The sequence below is a fragment of the Mustela lutreola genome, chromosome 5 (assembly GCF_030435805.1).
Source record: "Mustela lutreola isolate mMusLut2 chromosome 5, mMusLut2.pri, whole genome shotgun sequence".
NCBI lineage: Eukaryota > Metazoa > Chordata > Mammalia > Carnivora > Mustelidae > Mustela > Mustela lutreola.
This window is the reverse complement of record NC_081294.1, coordinates 143,900,852-143,919,434: the sequence shown is the minus strand read 5'-3', so window position 1 is coordinate 143,919,434 and position 18,583 is coordinate 143,900,852. Positions and strand designations below refer to the sequence as shown.

At 39.0% G+C, this 18,583-nt stretch overlaps 1 non-coding gene across 1 annotated transcript; it reads left to right on the top strand.

The window, feature by feature from the left end:
• The first annotated feature begins 17,355 nt into the window (after window positions 1–17,355).
• Window positions 17,356–17,461, top strand: LOC131832919 (small nucleolar RNA U13). The gene has a single exon (XR_009354262.1). It is a non-coding gene; the product is annotated as a small nucleolar RNA U13 (small nucleolar RNA).
• The last annotated feature ends 1,122 nt before the right edge of the window (window positions 17,462–18,583 follow it).

Below are 18,583 nucleotides of genomic sequence, written 5' to 3'. Positions count from 1 at the left end.
ATCATTAAATTTAATTTTCTCACTTTACCTCTTTTTTTTTTAACTTATTGTGGTATTTTTGTGTGTTTTATAAATTCTTATATGCATGATGGTACAATTGCTTTCTGAAACAAGATGTAATACTAAGGCACAAACACACACACACGTGCGCACATACACAAACACACACACCCCATTTGTATTTATAGTTGTGGCTTTTAATAGAGTACCTAACCCCTAGAAACCATTCAATAGTATTTAATTAAACTTAAAGTCAGTATTCACTGTAGGGATTATATAAGCAGAACCTACATGATCTATTTTTCAGGGATGTTTGTCTTATGAAATAAATCATTTTTCTCTAAAGTTCCTATCTGGAGGCTATGTCCATGGTATGCTTTATTAATTAATTTCGATATGCTCTCATGTTTTGTATATAGATTTGCTTCATTTTGCAGAAGCTCTCTCCAGGTGGATCTGAGATAAAGCTAGCAGCAACTGATGCTGAAACTGTCCCCTAAATGAGTCCCCGTATCTGTCCTGAAAACCATCAACACACAAACTGTATATTGCAAAGGCAAATACACAGTGGTGTGCAACTTAGCAAGACCTTCCTCTTATACTTAATCATTATATACAAACTTGAATTTTCTTTTAAAGAAAGCCCAGGAAAAAAATAAAATAAAATTTAAAAAGAAACAATATGAGGCGTTTGAGGTGGCGGGGGGAATGGGAGGTTGGGGTACCAGGTGGTGGGTATTATAGAGGGCACGGATTGCATGGAGCACTGGGTGTGGTGAAAAAATAATGAATACTGTTAAGCTGAAAATAAATAAAAAATAAATTTAAAAAAAGGAGTCCAGAATTAGATTCCTTTTCACTGCTCTTAGTCATTAATCTCATGGCTGTGGGATAATGATGATTTTGATGTGTTTTTCCAAAGTAAGATCTTGAAGTGGCTGCGACATGCCAAGCCGAAAATTTTGAGTTTAATTTTTGACTGACAGAAACGATCATTCCTGGAATGAATGAACAAATATCAACTTGGAAAGATTAAAAAAAAAAAAAAAGTACAAACAAAACTTAATAGAAAAGCTAGCTTTAAATAAAATTGCATGCAAACCACTGTATACAGTGTTTGGCTTTTGTGCTAGGTTAGGTTTTAAATAAACATGATGTTTCATTACTTTGCTTTGAAAAAGGATTTACTACTTTATGTATAAAACATACAGCTTGGTAATTGGACACACATTTTCTCAGTAGGAAATACTGCAGATACATGTAATTGGAGATTAAAAACAAGGATATCACTGTGGCCTAAGTCGGAAGAGGTTTGTTTACTAGAAATAAAATCTTCTTCTGGGGTGAGACTATGAACGAAACAAGAAATATCCTGATATCCTGAGGCCAAATCACCTACATGCAGGTTCAAGGAGTCTCTTACACTGCTAGCAAAGATCAAGATTTCTCAAACCTTGGTCTGAGTACCTTTTAGAATAAATTTCAGAATGCTTTGACCACTTGTGGTTTATTATTTTGTGAATTTCGTGGTCAAAATCGGACCACTCCTAAGTTGAATCTGAAACTCGATAAGTTTATTCTAAATTCCCATGTAGGATTAAAGGACTAAGAGCAGCTAAGTTAACCTGACAGAAGAATGAAGATGGGGTATTTATTATGGAACTGTAGTTATTAAAAGAGTGTTATAAGTTATGGAAAAGATCATAGTTAGGCCAACAGAGAAGAGGACACAGAGAGAGTCCCTGACACCATGGAGGATTATACAGGACAGAAGCAATATCTGGAGGAAAAGTTTGACCTATTCACTGAGTGCTTATGGGGAAGTAGCAGTTCACAGCAGGAAAATATTGGATCTCTGGGTTATTCATAGGAAAAAAGAATCCGGGGCACATGGGTGGCTCAGTCCGTTAAACGTCCCACTCTTGGTTTCACTCGGGTCTTGATCTCAGGGGGGTGAGATGGAAGTATGAGTTGGGTTCCATTCTCAGCATGGTATCTACTTGAGTTTCTCTCTTTCCCTTTTCCTCTACCCCTCCTCCACTTGCAGTCATGCGCGCATGCTCTCTTGCTCTCTCTAACATAAATAGAGAATTCTTTAAATGAAAAAAAGAGAGAGAGAGAATTTGAGGAATGACTGGGTGTCGCAGCCAGTTAAGCATCTGCCTCCTGCTCAGGTCATGGTCCTGGGGTCCTGGAATCTGGGATTGAGCCCCATGTCAGGCTCCCTGGTCTTCTCCCTCTGCTACTCCCTCTCCTTTTGCTCTCTCTCTCTCACACAAGCAAATAAATAAAATCTTTAAAAAAAAAATCTGAAATACATTAAAGAGCTAAGATTTCCAAGTAAAATTATTAAGCCCTTAGAAGAAAATGGAACATGTTTGTAATTGCCTTAGCATTTGTAAGGATTTCTTACAAAGGGCAAAAAGAAAAAATTGATACTTTTGATAGTAATAAAATTCATGAAATTTTACATATAAAAGACAGTGTAGAACAAAGTTCAATGACAAATTAAACCCGAGGTTCTTTGTAATTCAATACCTGGCAAAGGTTTAGTATCTAGAATATACAAAGAAATGGTACATGTCACTAAGTAAGACATCTAATGGGTAAGATTATCAAAGAATGGGAACAGAGAAAAGCTAATAAATACACGGAAATATCCTCATTTGGAAAAAAGGAGCTGCAGATGTAAAAATAGATAAGAGGCCATTTTCATGATATTGTCAAATCATTCTTAGTGTATTGTATTGCCTCACATCTTGAAATATGACAATTCTTAAGTCTTTTTGAAGATGTGGGACTCCTCACATACTTCTGATGGTAGTATAAGTTGGTACTACTTGGCATAACAAAACTGGGAATATTTAGTAAAATCAGATACACACACACACATAATCTACAACCCATAATGTCTATTTTTAGACAGATTTATCTCTGTAGACTAGAGGAAATCTAACACCTGTGCGTGAGGGACATGTACCAGGATGCTTATTGAAGATTTCTGTATAATAGCAAAATACTGAAATTAACCTTCCTGATTTGTGTATAATAGCCAAATATTGAAATTAACCTTACTGAGGATGGTGTCAAAATCTAGGTAAATTCAGGTAACAGAAGGCTATTCAGTAGGCAAAATTAATGAAGTAGAGTTACATGAATGCACAGAGATGGATCTCAAAAGCAGTGTTGACTGGGGTAAAAAACAAGCCACCTGTTAGGGTAAATGCTAAAAAGATCAAATCAATTCCATACATCGGTGAAAGCATGTAGGTGTAGAGAAAATATCAAAACATGGATGGAAAGAGGAATCATCAACCGAGCACAGTTCTTAGCTCCAGAAAGGGAAGGGAGGAGGGAACTTCATCAATAGAGGTACAGATGTAGTTATAACTACATGAGGTTTTTTAAACAAGATTTTATTTATTCATTTGACAGACAGAGATCACAAGTAGGCAGAGAGGCAGGCAGAGAGAGAGGGGGAAGCAGGCCCCCTGCTGAGCAGAGAGCCCGATGTGGGGCTCGATCCCAGGACCCAGAGATCATGACCTGAGCCGAAGGCAGCGGCTTAACCCACTGAGCCACCCAGGCGTCCCCATAATGAGTTTTTTAATTAGAAGATCTGAAACAAATAATTTGAAATATTAGTACTAACTAAATGTGATATGAGTCTTTGATTTTTAAATATGTTTCAAGCATTTCCAATTAAAATGGACTTACTTATACAGAAAAGGTATGTTTTAATTTTTAAAACTACAAATGTTAAGTGATAAATTTTAATGTAATTATCCTCAGTAAAGGACACTTAATACAATCTAAAACAGTTTTTTGAATTAGAGAAACTTTATTTTTTCTTTGAAAATTTTGTTATGCTTGACTCATGTTTGCTCTCTTATCAAAGATCTGCTTTGAGAAAGGATTGGATCAGTGAATTCACATGGTAGTATAAAAGAAGTTAATAAAATTTGTTATCCCTTCCTGTATTATTTGGATCTCACAAGAGAAATCATAATTTTGATTTCTATCAAGGGAATAACAGGCCAAAGTAGAGAGGGGCTAGGATTATTTTTGTAGTGTCATGAATATTGTCAAAGAAATTATTTCACATGTGAAGTATTCCACTGTAGCTGGGAATTATATACCCCATATTCTGCAAGAGGAGAAAGCAGTACCTCACATACCTTAGCAGTGTGGCCAAAATGCATAGATCATTTTTATTTTAGTTAGGAGTTCCATTAGGCTTGCATTCCAAAATGATGATGATGATGATGATGATATTTGATTATTGCAGTTCAAAGACAAATCAACCTTATGTTCAAGCAAACTCTTAAGTTTTTACTTAAATTCCAGGTAGTTAGCATAGAGTGTAATATGAATTTTAGGAGTAGAATTTACTGATTTTACCACTTACATATAACACACAGTGCCCGTCACAAGTACCCTCCTTAATCCCCATCTCCTATTTTACCCAACCCCTCCCCACTTACCCTCTGGTAACCCATCAGTTTGTTCTCTAGAATTAAAAGTCTCTTTCTCTCCTCTCTCTTTCCCCCCTTTGTTTGTCTTTTCCCTTAAATATCATATATGAGTGAAACCATATGGTATTTCTCTTTCCCTGACTCTCATACTCTCTGGCTCCATCCGTGTTGTTGCAGATGGAAAAATTTCATTGTTTTTATGGATGAGTAATATTCCACCATCTATATGTATGCACTCACAGACAACATATCCTCTTCATCCATTCATCAGTCAATGGACCCTTCAGCTGCTTCCATAATTAGGCTACTGTAGATAATGCCACTGTCAACATTGGGGGTTCATGTATCTCTTTGAATTAGTGTTTTTGTATTCCTTGGGTAAATACCTAGTAGTGCAATTGCTGGATCATAGGGTGGTTCTATTTTTAACTTTTTGAGGACCCTCCAGTCTGTCTTCCAGAGTGGCTGAACCAGTTTGCATTCCTGTCACAAGTACAAGAGGACTTCCCTTTCTCCACATCCTCACCAATACCTGTTGTTTATGTGTTTTATCTTCACCATTATGACAGGTATGAGATAATAATATCTCATTGGGGTTTTGGTTTGCATTTCCCTGGTGATGAGTGATGTTGAGCATCTTTTCATGTGTCTGTTGGCCATCTGAATGTCTTCTTTGCAGAAATGTGTGTTCATGTCTTCTGCTCATTTCTTAACTGGATTATTTGGTTTTTTTGGTGTTGAGTTTCATAAGTTCTTTATATATTTTGATATTTTGCAAATATTTTCTCCCATCCCATCGGCTGCCTTTTAGTTTTGTCGATTGTTTCCTTCCCTGTGCAGAAGCTTTTTATTTTGATGTAGTCCCAATAGTTTATTTTTACTTTTGCTTCCCTTGCCTTAGAAGACGTGCCTAGAAGGAAGAGACTGTGGGATATTTCAGGGAAATTACTGCCTGTGCTCTCTTCCAGGGTTTTTATGGTTTCAGGTCTCACATTTAGATCTTTAATCTGTTTGAGTTTATTTTTGCATATGGTGTAAGAAAATGATCCATGCAAGTGGATTTATTTGCAAGTAGTGTCCAGTTTTCCCAGCACCATTTGTTGAAGGGACACATTGGATATTCTTTGCTACTTTGTCGAAGATTAATTGACCATGTAACTGGGCTCATTTCTGGCCTTTCAATGCCAAACAAACTATGTTTGACTCTATATATAGGCACAATGTTGGTGGGTTTAGAAGACGTGGGCTGAGATTAGAATCTCTATAGTTTAAAGTCTATTTGTTTCACAGTAGAAATAGCTGTTCTTTTTAGAGTGAGTCACCAAAGTGGTTGCTTTTCTTTCACTCACTTTCTAAACCTATTTAGGCTCACAATGCTGACTTAAGAATAAAAATATACTGTATATGATATTTATTCCATGAAAATGCACAGTTCGGTGGTTATTTATTATGAATGCATCTTTAACTTCAGGAGCCTTTATGGATGTACTTTTCCTTTTTTCTCTTTTAATTGGAATATTTTTAAATATAAGGATTAGATGAAAGGATAAATTTAAATTGGATTATATTTTGGCCAGGTTGCTGTTTCTGTTACTTTCTTGATCTCTCTTTACTTTTATCCTCTTACATTTTGGTTAGCCATTTCGACGTGACTCTTCAACCAGGAAATGTTAACAGTCTCCTCCTAAAAGTAACAACGTTATCCTACTCACTTACAATAATACACCTAAAAAATATTTTACATTCTGCATTTGGTTTCTAAACCTAAAGCACTTTTTCCTATTTCGTCTGAACAATTTATCCATAATAATGTGTTCCCAAATATTGTTGAGATTATGAACTAAGTTTTTTTTTTTAAGTTTTCTATTTCTTTTTTTAAATAAATCAAGTTTACAGTGGCACATTTGCTCATGTCCCTTGGAATATTCTCTTGGTTTCTAACTAGAGAATGCTCTCCTCCTTCTAGTGAGTTTTACTGGGCAGGCTCCCAGTGTAGGAAAGCAGGTCAAAGGTATTTGATATTAATGATTAATACCATAATAATATTAATGATTAATCAATGAGGGATTCCCTCTCCCAGTGACTATATGGCTCTCTGGTCAATGCTTGTAGTCCAAGAAAAAGGAGAGAAAGAGAAAGGACTATTCTTTATCTCTCTCTAGTTCAGTGTCAATTCAGCAGCTAGTTAGTTGTAGGAAGTAGAAGAAAGGGTCACTGGTCACTTGAAAGGCAGTGTCTCAGCAGGGCTGTTCACTACTTAGTCCAGCAGTTTGTCTTTCAGCTCTTCTGGGTGTAGGCACTGTCCTTCCCCTGCCTGGCTGAAGCAGCTGGTGGAACGGACTTCTTTAGAGCAGAGCAGCAAGTATTTCCAGCAGTCAGAGAGATAGTACTGTGGGCTCCAGGTCAGTTAGATAGCTGCCATATGATGGAAAGTTCTGTCACTGTGGAACAGTCTCTATCTTTACATGCTTTTTTCCTCCTCTGGCAGAAATCTTCAGTTAATGAGGACACCATGTTGGTCTGCCTCATGTTGGTCTCCCTTTTAAGAGCCACCTTAATAACGGTCCCACTTTGCTTAGGGGAAGACATATTTAGGCAGGATGACCCAGGATGTTCCTATCAGTTGATAAAATATTAAAATTCTTTCATAAAAATCTTTCAATACCCACCTGGTGGTGGGTATTGAGGAGGGCACATATTGCATAGAGCACTGGGTGCAGTGCATAAACAATGACTCTTGGAAGGCTGAAAAGAAAATTAAATTTAAAAAATTAAAATATTTCCCATAAGTTTAAAAAAATATATAAAGTGCTTTCATAAACCTGTGCTCTTCATACATACCAGCAAATAAAAGGTTAATGCACAGTAAAGGTCTTTATCTATTTGGTTTGACATCTGAGTTTTCTGATCTTAAGTGTCTTATTACCTCTGCTTGGGGACTAGGCATATAAGTTAAAGGCAAAAGGGAGCTCTTTTTAAATTTCCTCCCCCCCCCACACACACGCATATTCACACCAAGAAAATTAACGTGGAAAAGAGTCAAGTGTAGAATGAACTGTGTTTAATGTTTATCAAGGGATGCGTTGGCATCAACACCTATTGTTGTGAGGGGAAATGAGCTAGATTGGGCAGAAGGAGAAGTTGAGGTGCCGTGTAAGCCAACAACAACCTATACTGACACCTCAGAGTGCTTGAGATGGAGCTCCAATGAGCCATTATAGACGTTCCTCATTGGGACCAAAAGGCCAGGCCTTTATATCCCTCTCTGTTGGTCTCTCTGCTGTGCTGACTTGCAAAGGGTGTAATCTTGGGTGAGTTTGCTCTCTGCAACTGAGGCAGCCTCCAAACAATGTTGGCAACTAAAGGGTTTCTGCTGACAAGACTCCCAGTAAGACAGACAAGTCCTTCTTGGAAGATAGATGGTACCCATCCTGTGCTTATTCCAAATCAGTGCTATGGCTTATTACACCACCCAATGAAGATTAATAGGCTTCAGGATCTTTATTTTTTCAAAAGAAGCACTTAAATCAAAATTTTTTTAAAGAATTTATTTATTTATTTGACAGAGAGATCACAAGTAGTCAGAGAGGCAGGCAGAGAGAGAGAGGAGGAAGAAGGCTCTCTGCAGAGCAGAGCCCAATGTGGGACTCGATCCCAGGACTCCGAGATCATGACCTGAGTCAAAGGCAGAGGCTTAACCCACTGAGCCACCCAGGCACCCTAAATCAAATTTTTGAAACTGGAATATCTTTTATTATTGTAGATGCATGATATTTAATTTGGGCTTCCATAGACCATAGGCATTCTTGTATGTAGGACTGGTATCTTCCTGTCATCTAGTGATTTTGTTTTCCCATTTCTTAGAGGACATCCTTCTTTTACTTCTCTATTTCTCCTGTATTTTCTCCATAGTCTTTATAAAATTAGCCCCCTCTCAAGTAAATAACAAAAAATCAACTCAGAAGAGAGCAATAATACCAGGGTCAGATTAATGTAAAGAGAAGAGTGAAATTATGGACATTGGAAACCATTTCCCAATTCATTGGCTATTGATGGCATTTGTATCTGGTTCACATTTGAAGCGAAGCCATATTGTTGAGTTTTCTCAGATTTCCCTGCCATCGTTCCCCCTCCGCCTGCCCTCCACCCCCACAGATTTTTCTGTAGATGAGAAGCAAATGCCTAAGAAGATCCTAGGCATTACATTCTGTGTGCACCTTGCAGAAACTGGAAAACAGAGCTCCAGGTGAAGCTCCCAGGCTGTGCTTTATTGGTGGTACAATTCTAGGCAGCAAGAGTGAGGCAGGAAGGCCCATAGAACTGGGAAACAGTACAAGTTACTGAGGATAGTTTCACAAGAAGATACAACCCATTTCTTGGTCACTCTGGGTATTGCCGGAGAAGCTTTCAGAGGGGAGAAAGGACAAGGAATTTATCTTCTTGACACTTCTGCTCTCCTGTTTCTTGTTCTTCAAAGGATGTCCCAGGGGCATGAATTTCTCCATAATTCCAGAATACTTAATGTATTCCCACCTAGCAGTCACTGAAATAGCCAGTTCCCTCTTCCTACAGCATGACGGCCCCTCTGGCTTTGGCATATGTGAGTAGGAGCAAATTCTTCACGGTTCCCCTGACATTGTAGTAGAAGCTGTGCACCATCTTGGCCCTCATTTCTGGGAGGGCTGAGGCCTCTGTAGTTGTCAGGAAACAAGGCTGGCCTCACTACTTGGGGTGCATGTTCTGGCAAGCCACACTGGTCTGGATGGAGCTGGTTGTGGGATTCCCCCAGCTGATCTAGACTCCAAGGAGCCCAGAACAGCAGCTCAGGTGAACCTGATTCTGGCACAAGTAGGCCTGGGTGTACACAGCCAGACACATCTGGGAATGGACACAAATGGGGCTCACTGTAAACCACTGGATAAAATTCCAAATGGTTTTGTATCCACATAAATAAAAACAGCAGTCTTTATGGGTCCTCTATGAACTCATAATAAGAATATAGAGAAAGTCAAGTTATCGTGTGGTTTCACTCATATGTAGAATATAAGGAATAGCAAGGAGGACCATAGGGGAAGGGAGAGAAATATGAAGGGGGAGAAATCAGAGAGGGAGATGAACCATGAGAGACTGTGGACTGCAGGAAGCAATCTGAGGGTTTCAGAGGGGAGGATGATGGGGGAAAGGGGTAACAGGGTGATGTGTATAGAGAGGGGCACATGTGATATGCACAGGATGCTATACTTAAATAATAAATCACTGAACACTATATCAGAAACTAATTATGTACTATTTAGTGACTAACTGAACATAATAAACAAATAGAGAGTAGGAAATCACTCTAGAATCATGAAGGCAAGGTTACCCATCATTATTATGAAAGGAGCTGCCAAGTAACTTACTCAAAGTGACAGAGAACCTTTGAGATCAAAGAGTAGAACTCAGGTCTATAGATTCATAAGCCAAGGATTTTGTTCACTGTAGTCTATTGTCCCTCCTTGCATACCCTGAAATCTTTAAATAAATGGATCTTGGCGAAAATGATAGCCATCTGGGGTGCCTGGGTGGCTCAGTGGGTGAAAGCCTCTGCCTTCAGCTCAGGTCATGGTCTCAGGGTCCTGGGATGGAGCCCTGATCGGGCTCTCTGCTCAGCAGGGAGCCTGCTTCCCCATCTCTCTCTGCCTGCCTCTCTGCCTACTTGTCATCTCTCTCTCTCTGTCAAATGAATAAATAAAATCTTAAAAAACATGATAGCCATCTATTCAACCCTCTAGTAAAAGTCATATGCAAGGCAATAAGCATAGAAAGAGTTCAGTTATTAATATTTTGAGAGGATCTGCTGATGTCACAAAGTGAAATCCGGCCAGTTGTTTTAGAGTAGCAATGTGGGTATCCCCCATGTTAGTACCAGCAGTGACCTTACCGGTAATCCACGTCCTGAAATTCCTAATACAGAGTTGATGGACTTCTTCCTAAAGAGACTCACTGATAGGATGTATAGAACTTTGTGCTTGTGTGTGTTTTCATGGGAAGAAGTTTTATAAGTTTGTGAGTTCATTAAAAAAAAAAAAAAAAGGCAGTTAGAACTTAAAAGAATGAAGAGTTGAGGGAGGAAGAAGAGAAGGAGGAGAAAAAGAAAAAAAAATCCTTCTTGGCCTGCCCGGTTTTGCCCAGGAGGAAAGAGAGACTTAGAGAGTTGCCAGCATTCTGGGTTCATAACATGTACAAGTGGCAGGATTGGGATTAAATCCAGTCCCAACTGCATGCCAGGTCCCATGCAGTTTCCCGCTAATGGAAACTTTCCCTGGGTGATTTTGGACCATTGACATTTTTTTTTCCCCATATGATCCAAGAGTTAGAAAACAATAGGAAAATAAGGAATTTTTGTTCATTTTTTTTTAAGAGAGCTTCTAGGTCAAATGTCTGTATTTTTGGTATATGTGCTGCCGAAGTGAGCCCAAATGTCTATATTTTTGGAAGAGAAGAAAGTGAAAGCCCAAGAGCCTTTCTTGAGATGGCAGTCAGGTAATGACCCTTCTGATTTGGACTCTGACCTGACTCCTCCCACTCCTTTGACTGTGTGTTATTACTGTATCAGAAAACCTGAAGGCTGAGCAGAAATTAATGGAAATCATATATATTACACATATTTTCTCAGTTGCACATCTACAAAAACAACATTTATAAACTTATTCAATGCTGAAATCTCATTTTCTTGGGAAAGATAATGTGAGAAAAATAATTTTTTTCCGTTTTTTAAAAATTTATTTATTTACTTTAGAGAGAGAGAAAGCAGGGGAAAGGGAAAGAGAGAGCATCAAGCAGACTCCTTGCTGATCACGGAGCCTGATGTGGGGCTCGATCCCACAAACTGTGATCATGACCTGAGGTGAAACCAAGAATCCTATACCAAACCTATTGCACAACCCCCATGGCCCAATAACTGATGTTGAAACTGATGTTTTTAACTTGAAAGTTGTAGATAGCTATCATGACTCCTGAATCATGCCCTTCTTGTGACAAACACACTGTGAGAAATAAGCTGTTATTTCTGGCCTAAGTATGAATAACAGCTTAAATGGTAGAAATTATCTAGCAAACTTGTTAATTAATTTTTACTATATATCTGTAGTAAAATTTGTAAGTGGTTTTTTATCTTTTAATACAGATTTGTTGTTGTGTTGTTGTTTGTCTCAATAACAATTCTGGTTTCAAAGAGTGTTTCAGTGATCTTTCTAAAGGTACAAACCTAGTCCTTCCAGGATTGGTGACTTCGTGGGGAATGCTTGTGGACTGGTAAGGTTTTTGAGTTTTTCTACATTCTTGGCTTATGTTTTCTTTCAGCATAAAGCCGTCCTCTGTTTATTACATGCTGCGTTCCTTTTATTCATTTTCTCTTTCCGCTGTAGTAAATTTGTCTAAATGCTATTTTTTTTATTCTTTTTCTTGTATGATTTGATAACTTGGCAACTCTTTCTAGACCCTTTATTTGCCCTGAAACATTACAGTGAGTGCTACGTGATTTCTTCCTCATCTAAAATCTGTCTTCTGAGATTCATACTGAGGACAGACTTTCTGCAGTGTGTGCATGGGGGGAGGGGGGGTGAAGGACACTACAACACTAGAGGGTTCCTGGGCATTCAAGCTTTGTTAACTATCCTGAACCTTTCTTCCTTCCCCTTGTCTGGGAGGCATCCCTGTTCAGCATCAGAATGGCCCCCAACCTCAGATAATTCTTCTAACTCCATTTGGAGAAGCTGAGCCATGGTCTATGACCAGTTCAAATGCTCTCTCGTCTTTGCACTCATTCCCACTTCCTCATAATAGAAGAAAGAAATACAGGATTTTTTTTTTTTTTTTAAGCATTTGTATTGAAAATCTGATTGTGCGACGGGGGTGGTCGGGGCAGCTAGGGGGTTCGGTTTGGGGAAATTGCAGCCAAGCCGTTGAGCAATGGCTTCCTCCCATTCAATCTCCGATTCTTCTCATCTCCATCATCTTTCATCTTCTGTGTGGTTAAATGTCACTGTGTTCTTGGAGATAATAAGCTCCAAACGTTTCTGAAAGTGTTTTGCTTTCCCTTGATAGTTTTGATGCCCCTAGGGAATCACCACAATGGTGATGTCCAGGGGTTTTCAGTATCCTTTAGAGCGACTCAGAGGAGGGTGGGTGGGGGCTTCTCCTTTTGTGCAAGGGTCCACTTCCTCTTCCAGAATCCCCAGCTCATGCTGCTCTTTCTTTTATTCTCCTGAGAGGAATTATATTGATACTTTTTTGTCGCTCTCGCCAGCAAGAACGACACGGAGACACGCGTGGAGGCAAACTTCTTTAATGGCTTCTTTTTATCTTCTTCCCCCTCTGGCGCAGCACAGCACGCAGCTCCCGCCGCCCCGCTCGGGCGCCGCCGCCGCCTCCAGGGCCGTGCACCGCCCCTCGGCGCCCGCTGCTGCTGCCGCCGCCGCCGCCGCCATGGTCCGGGCTGTGGCCCCCTCCGGCCCCCAGGGTGCGGTGTGGCCTGGCTCCCGGCGGGCCCGCCCCTCTACAAGTACATTCAAGCATATATACACCGGCAGCTTAGCCCGCCTAGCCAATCACCGCAGTGCTCATGCACCTCCCGCGAGAGTGGACCTAAATGAACAGCCAATCATATTCAGTCCCTTACAGCTCTTATAGTAGGCCTCCTGTACTGGCTCCCGACACTTTTTAGAATCTTGTCTGATCTAGTCCCATCTCTCTTCCCAAGGCAAAATGAGTAGGGTTTGGACTGTCCCAAGCTAAGGCATATTAATATTTTGAAACTTCCATTAAGTTATTTTCCTACCCTTCGATCATTTTCCTTGATTTTCTCCAGTATATTTTTGTTGTGTTTTAACTATTTTTTTGCCTTTTTTTCTTTTTTTTTTTTTTGGAAGAGAAGTTTTGTTTGCTCTCTTGATATTTGTTTACTCTCTTAACATTGAAGTCTGGGAAAGATAACTTCTTTTTAAAATGCCAAATATGAAAATCTTCACAGAAGCTCTATTTTAAGCATGGTTAATGGACTGAAGAGCCTAAAAGAGGGAAGGGAATATGAATATTATCTCACTGTTTCCTTCCCGTTCATTTCAGCCCTTACATCTTTAGTATGTGTTTCTTTTTTTTTTAATTTATTTATTTATTTTCAGAAAAACAGTATTCATTATTTTTGCACCACACCCAGTGCTCCATGCAATCCGTGCCCTCCTTAATACCCACCACCTGGTACCCCAACCTCCCACCCCACCACCACTTCAAAACCCTCAGATTGTTTTTCAGAGTCCATAGTCCCTCATGGATCACCTCCCCTTCCAATTTAGTATGTGTTTCTTAACCTTGAATAAGAATAGTGAGAGAAAACAAGTTGGCCGGTCTCAAGAAATGTCCATCACTGTGTAACCTTGACCTGATGTGAAGGGAAGCAAAAGCAAGCCTGCTATGCACCTGTTTGAGAAGTCCCATCAGCTGAAAGTCTGTTTTTCCTTTCACTGAATCTTCTGCCTAGTCATCATGTGTTCTATCAAGGTTATCAGAATGCCCTTGAATCTCAGTGTTCTCATTATTCCCAGAGACAAAGGGACCAGACAGTGTGACTGATATTCTGAATCTGAATTGCTTCCTCCTCTGCTCCACCCCAACACACGGCACAGGTGCCCATACCCATGTGGTCATCACAGCCTACGGGTTTCCCCCAGATGTCATGTTGGAAATACGATGTTCACAAGTGTTCTTGGTGGCTTGGCTTGCCCCACTGAGATCATTTGTAAGTCCCTGTTAAGATCACCTTTCACTGAAGGTTAACAGCTTCAGTTACTAATGAGTAGGTAGGTAATGGCCTAGTCGGGGAAATCAATCAGGGCTGCTGGGCTGACCGTGCTGCCAAGACTCCCCACTGTTCCTCATGGCTACAGAGTTCCATTGACTTCATAGGAGCCTCAGAGAATGGCCAGGACTGAATGCAATCTTTTTATTCAGCAGTGAAAGTTACACTGACTTCATCAAAGTCAAGATGTCAGGCAGATAATTGAATTAAATTGCCACAGCAGCATCTCAATGTTGGGACTGTTGGTGTATATTCAGGGAGGAAATACTTAACAAGGCCACAGACATACACACAAACACATACACCAGTGTACGTATATGGGAGTAGGTATGCATATGTAGAAGAGAATCTATGTATATGTATGCATGTGTGCTTGTGTATGGAAAATTCTCTCCAGTCAACAACAGAAAGAATCCGATTCATAATCATGAAGCATATAGTTCTTATTCTGAGAAGGTAGTCTTTATCAAAATGTATGCTCTATTTGATAAATGAGTGATAGTAAGAATATAAAAAGATCTAGAAATCATTGGCACAAAGAAAAAACAAACAAAAGAAAAATAATTTACATAAAAGAACTGGATCAGAATCACTGTTTAATAAATAGTAACTTGCTATCATAACAATTCTAAAGCCTTGTCTTTATTAACTATTTTCTTTATAGAATACTATCTTCCAAAAAATACTTTGAGGCAATATTTAATAAAAAATATTTTTTTAAAGATTTTTATTTATTTATTTATTTGACAGACAGAGATCACAAGTAGGCAGAGAGGCAGTCAGAGAGCGAGGAGGAAACAGGCTCCCTGGATGCACGGCTGGATCCCTGAAGTCATGACCTGAGCTGAAGGCAAAGGCTTTAGCCCACTGAGCCACCCAGGCACCCCAATAGAAAATATTTTTTAAGACTGTATAACTATTTAATAAATGCTAGGAAAGGGAAAGAGAGACTTATATTATAAGCCACGAGGAATAAGTTAAGCTGGAAAATCCTAAACTAAGGAAATCTACAGCTGTTGAACACAAAGTTTGCCTCTAAGTTTCTGAGATATCGAAGAAAGAAGAAAAACATAATGAGATGTAGCTATAATAAATAAATAGCCAAGAATCACACTAGTTTCCCAGAACAGAATAGCGTTTCCCTCTCTGTGCTGTCCATCAGAAATTTCCCCTGTCTTTATGTGAGTAGGATGACCTACTTGTGGTTTGTTAAGGGCTTTTCCACTTTAAAACCTGTAATTATTTATATAAAACTTGCACTGTCAGAAGTGTCCTTATTTGGAAATTATATTATGTGGTCATTTTCTACACATCAAAACACACGACTGATATAGGTTTTATGAGACCAGAAACATACATTATCTTAGAGACTCGCATTTAAGAAACAGGAAGGACAATTACAAATACAATATTAGGAAGAAGACATAATATTTCTTTAGAGTGAAGTAAATCACAAAAGATTAATACTTTTAAAAGTTGAGAAACTATTAACGGGCTGTCGTAACTCAATAATTGTTTTTTCTGCATTTGTTGGCTGGATACTCTAAGAATAAACACCTCTTTTGAAGCAACAGTTTTATTCTAGAGGAAATAGTATGGTTGATTAAAATTTATGATTACTGAGAGTTTCCAGAAGTTTGAGCTTTGTAAGACGTTTCTAACATTACATAACTTTTCACAATTGTTTCCACATTTGGGGAAACCTTTCCATTTCTTCTATGTATGAACTCTGAGATTTTCAGAGAATTTATATTTCAAGATTTCTTGGGAGAACTAATTTTAAATCATCTTTTAACTGACAACAAACATCAGCCAGTATGCTTTGATATTTTGGCTATAGTGACATATGAGTTTTATTATTTTTGATACTGTCAGTAAATTTGTTAAATCAAAAGAGCAGAAATTTTAATTTATTCCCAATATACTTACATGATGTGTGCCTCTTCCTTTACCAGATTATTGAAAAAAATCAAGGAAAGCTCTCTTTTCCTCTTCAGGATTTACTGCTTCGGGTATGATCTGCCCGCTATTTTCTCTGGAAGTTCTAGCCTTTAGCAACAGAAAAGGTGTGAGATATACAAAGATAAAATCTGAAACATTTGGATGTATAAGATATGCAGTTTCTCACACAGATTTGCTGTATATAGGAATGCTATAGGTGTGTGTCCTACTAAGAAAGGAATCCTGATAAATCTGTTTCTCCCCCATTTCCATAAAAAGAAGAAAAAAGGAAGTATGGTGTTCTTAAAATTGCTGTTACTGCATTGTTCAGTCTGTCGTTGACAGGCAGAAAGTTCTGTGTTCGCTTAGCACTGATGAGAGCAGAATCCTATGAACACTTTTACCTCTATAATAATCGGAAGTGTTTTTGAAAAAGTAGCTGTGCCCCTATATACTCCCAACCTTGTTTCTTCCCTGTGACTCTTGTTCTTCCCTTGCTAGTCATGCTATGACCTCAGGCTCTGCAGCTTTGTAGCAGGACACTGGGGGAGTTGGCACAATCCATGCCTGGATGAGTAAGACAAGCCTAATTTTCCACTCAAGTTACTGCCATCATGTTACATAAATCCAAAATAAATGTATGGCTGACATGAACTCCTTTGAGGTACCTCACATTCTTGGAGCCATAGGAATAACCATCAGACAACAAGAGGGGAAACATTTCAGGGAGAAAGCAGATGGCCCCAGACAGGGTTCCTAAAAGGGTATAGAGTAAAATATTTTATATTTGCAAATTTTACCAAAGTTGTTGACTTTCTGAAGCAAGTATTCATTCCCCTCCCAGGGCCTTGGAAGGTACACATGCAAGTGAGGGGCCCTGTAGGTTGAACTTTGTCCAGTTCATGATCAGTCTGCCTCTGCCCATGTACTATACAGGGACACCCCACGTGGCAGACCTTGGTCAAGATCTAAGGCCAATCAAGCTGTAGGAAAGAGTTGGGTAAAACCAGCTCCACAAAGACTTGGAATACATACAGTTTTCTAGTGATCAGGCAGGTATCAAATTTAGAAAATCTGAATGACTAAATATCTAGCATATCCTCAATCATTTTTGTAGTTCATGAGCATAACGATTGTGTGTTCACAAACATTGGGAGACTTGTGTCTTCCTGAAACCTTGTTACGACTTTGGTAGGTGACTTGTCTGATGTGGGAAAGAAAAAAAAAAAAAAGTGTAGCATATCCATTTTGATATCAATACTCTAAGCTGAACATTTTCTTCTGAAATAATTCAAGTGAAAATAGCCGAGGAAGAGATTGTCTGTTGCCAGTCCAATTGCTATCTCTATGTATAGACTGTAACAAGGGCAACACCAGACTAACTTCATTAATATCAAAGCCTGTGGGGGTGAACCTGCTGTTTTCCAATGTGGTCTCCAGAATACCGACTTTTCTTGGTAGACGCTACTAAAATTAATTTACATATCTATTAAAATAATTGTCTTCTAAAAATGGATTTGGAAATTCCTAAAATCCCTAATCATTCTCATTTTAATGATTTTTTTTCTCAAAATTGCTGAGGAAAAGAAACAAAATAAAGGCTTTTCCATAAATTCTTTATATCTTAACTCAGAAATCAAAATAAAGGAGTTGAGAGGAGGCAAGACATGGCTTCAGTAATCTCTTCTTTCTTTGGGATGAAGTCCTCCATGGATGAGAAGGCAGATGAGGCCAAAAGTTTCTTTGGGACCTATGGGCAGAGAGTGGGACTGCCTCTTGAGGAATCCCAGGCAAAGCAGTCCCTCTGCTAAACTCTCTTTGGGAAGGGTGTGGAGGGGTGAGTCTCATTCTGTTTTACCCATGAATTCTTCGGGTGTTAACAGGCCTGATTATCAGAGTATGGATGAGTAAATCTCAGGTTTCATTTTCTCCTGTCTTTCTAAATAACCCTTGGTTCATTTTCTGTTTATTCCCTGTATTCTGATCAGTAATATGCTGCACAAAATTGTCCTTAGCTTTTCTGGCATCCGTCATTACTACCATTTTAAGGCAGTGAATATATTTGTAGGATATTGAAATCACTATAGAAACGTAAAGATGGATGGAATTTCAGATGGACACCCTAATGTTTCTGCAAGGCTTGGCTTTAAACAGAACAGATTTTTCTCTTTTTCATTCTTGAAGCCTCCCTCTCCCCTTGATTTGTTTTTCTGTAGAATCCTTTGTTCCGGGAACTCGGAATTGATGTGGACATTGAGCTGACTTTCACTCAGTCATGAGACTTGGTGGGTTGGCGCCTGGGCTCGTCAGAGACCAGCTTGGAGACATGAAG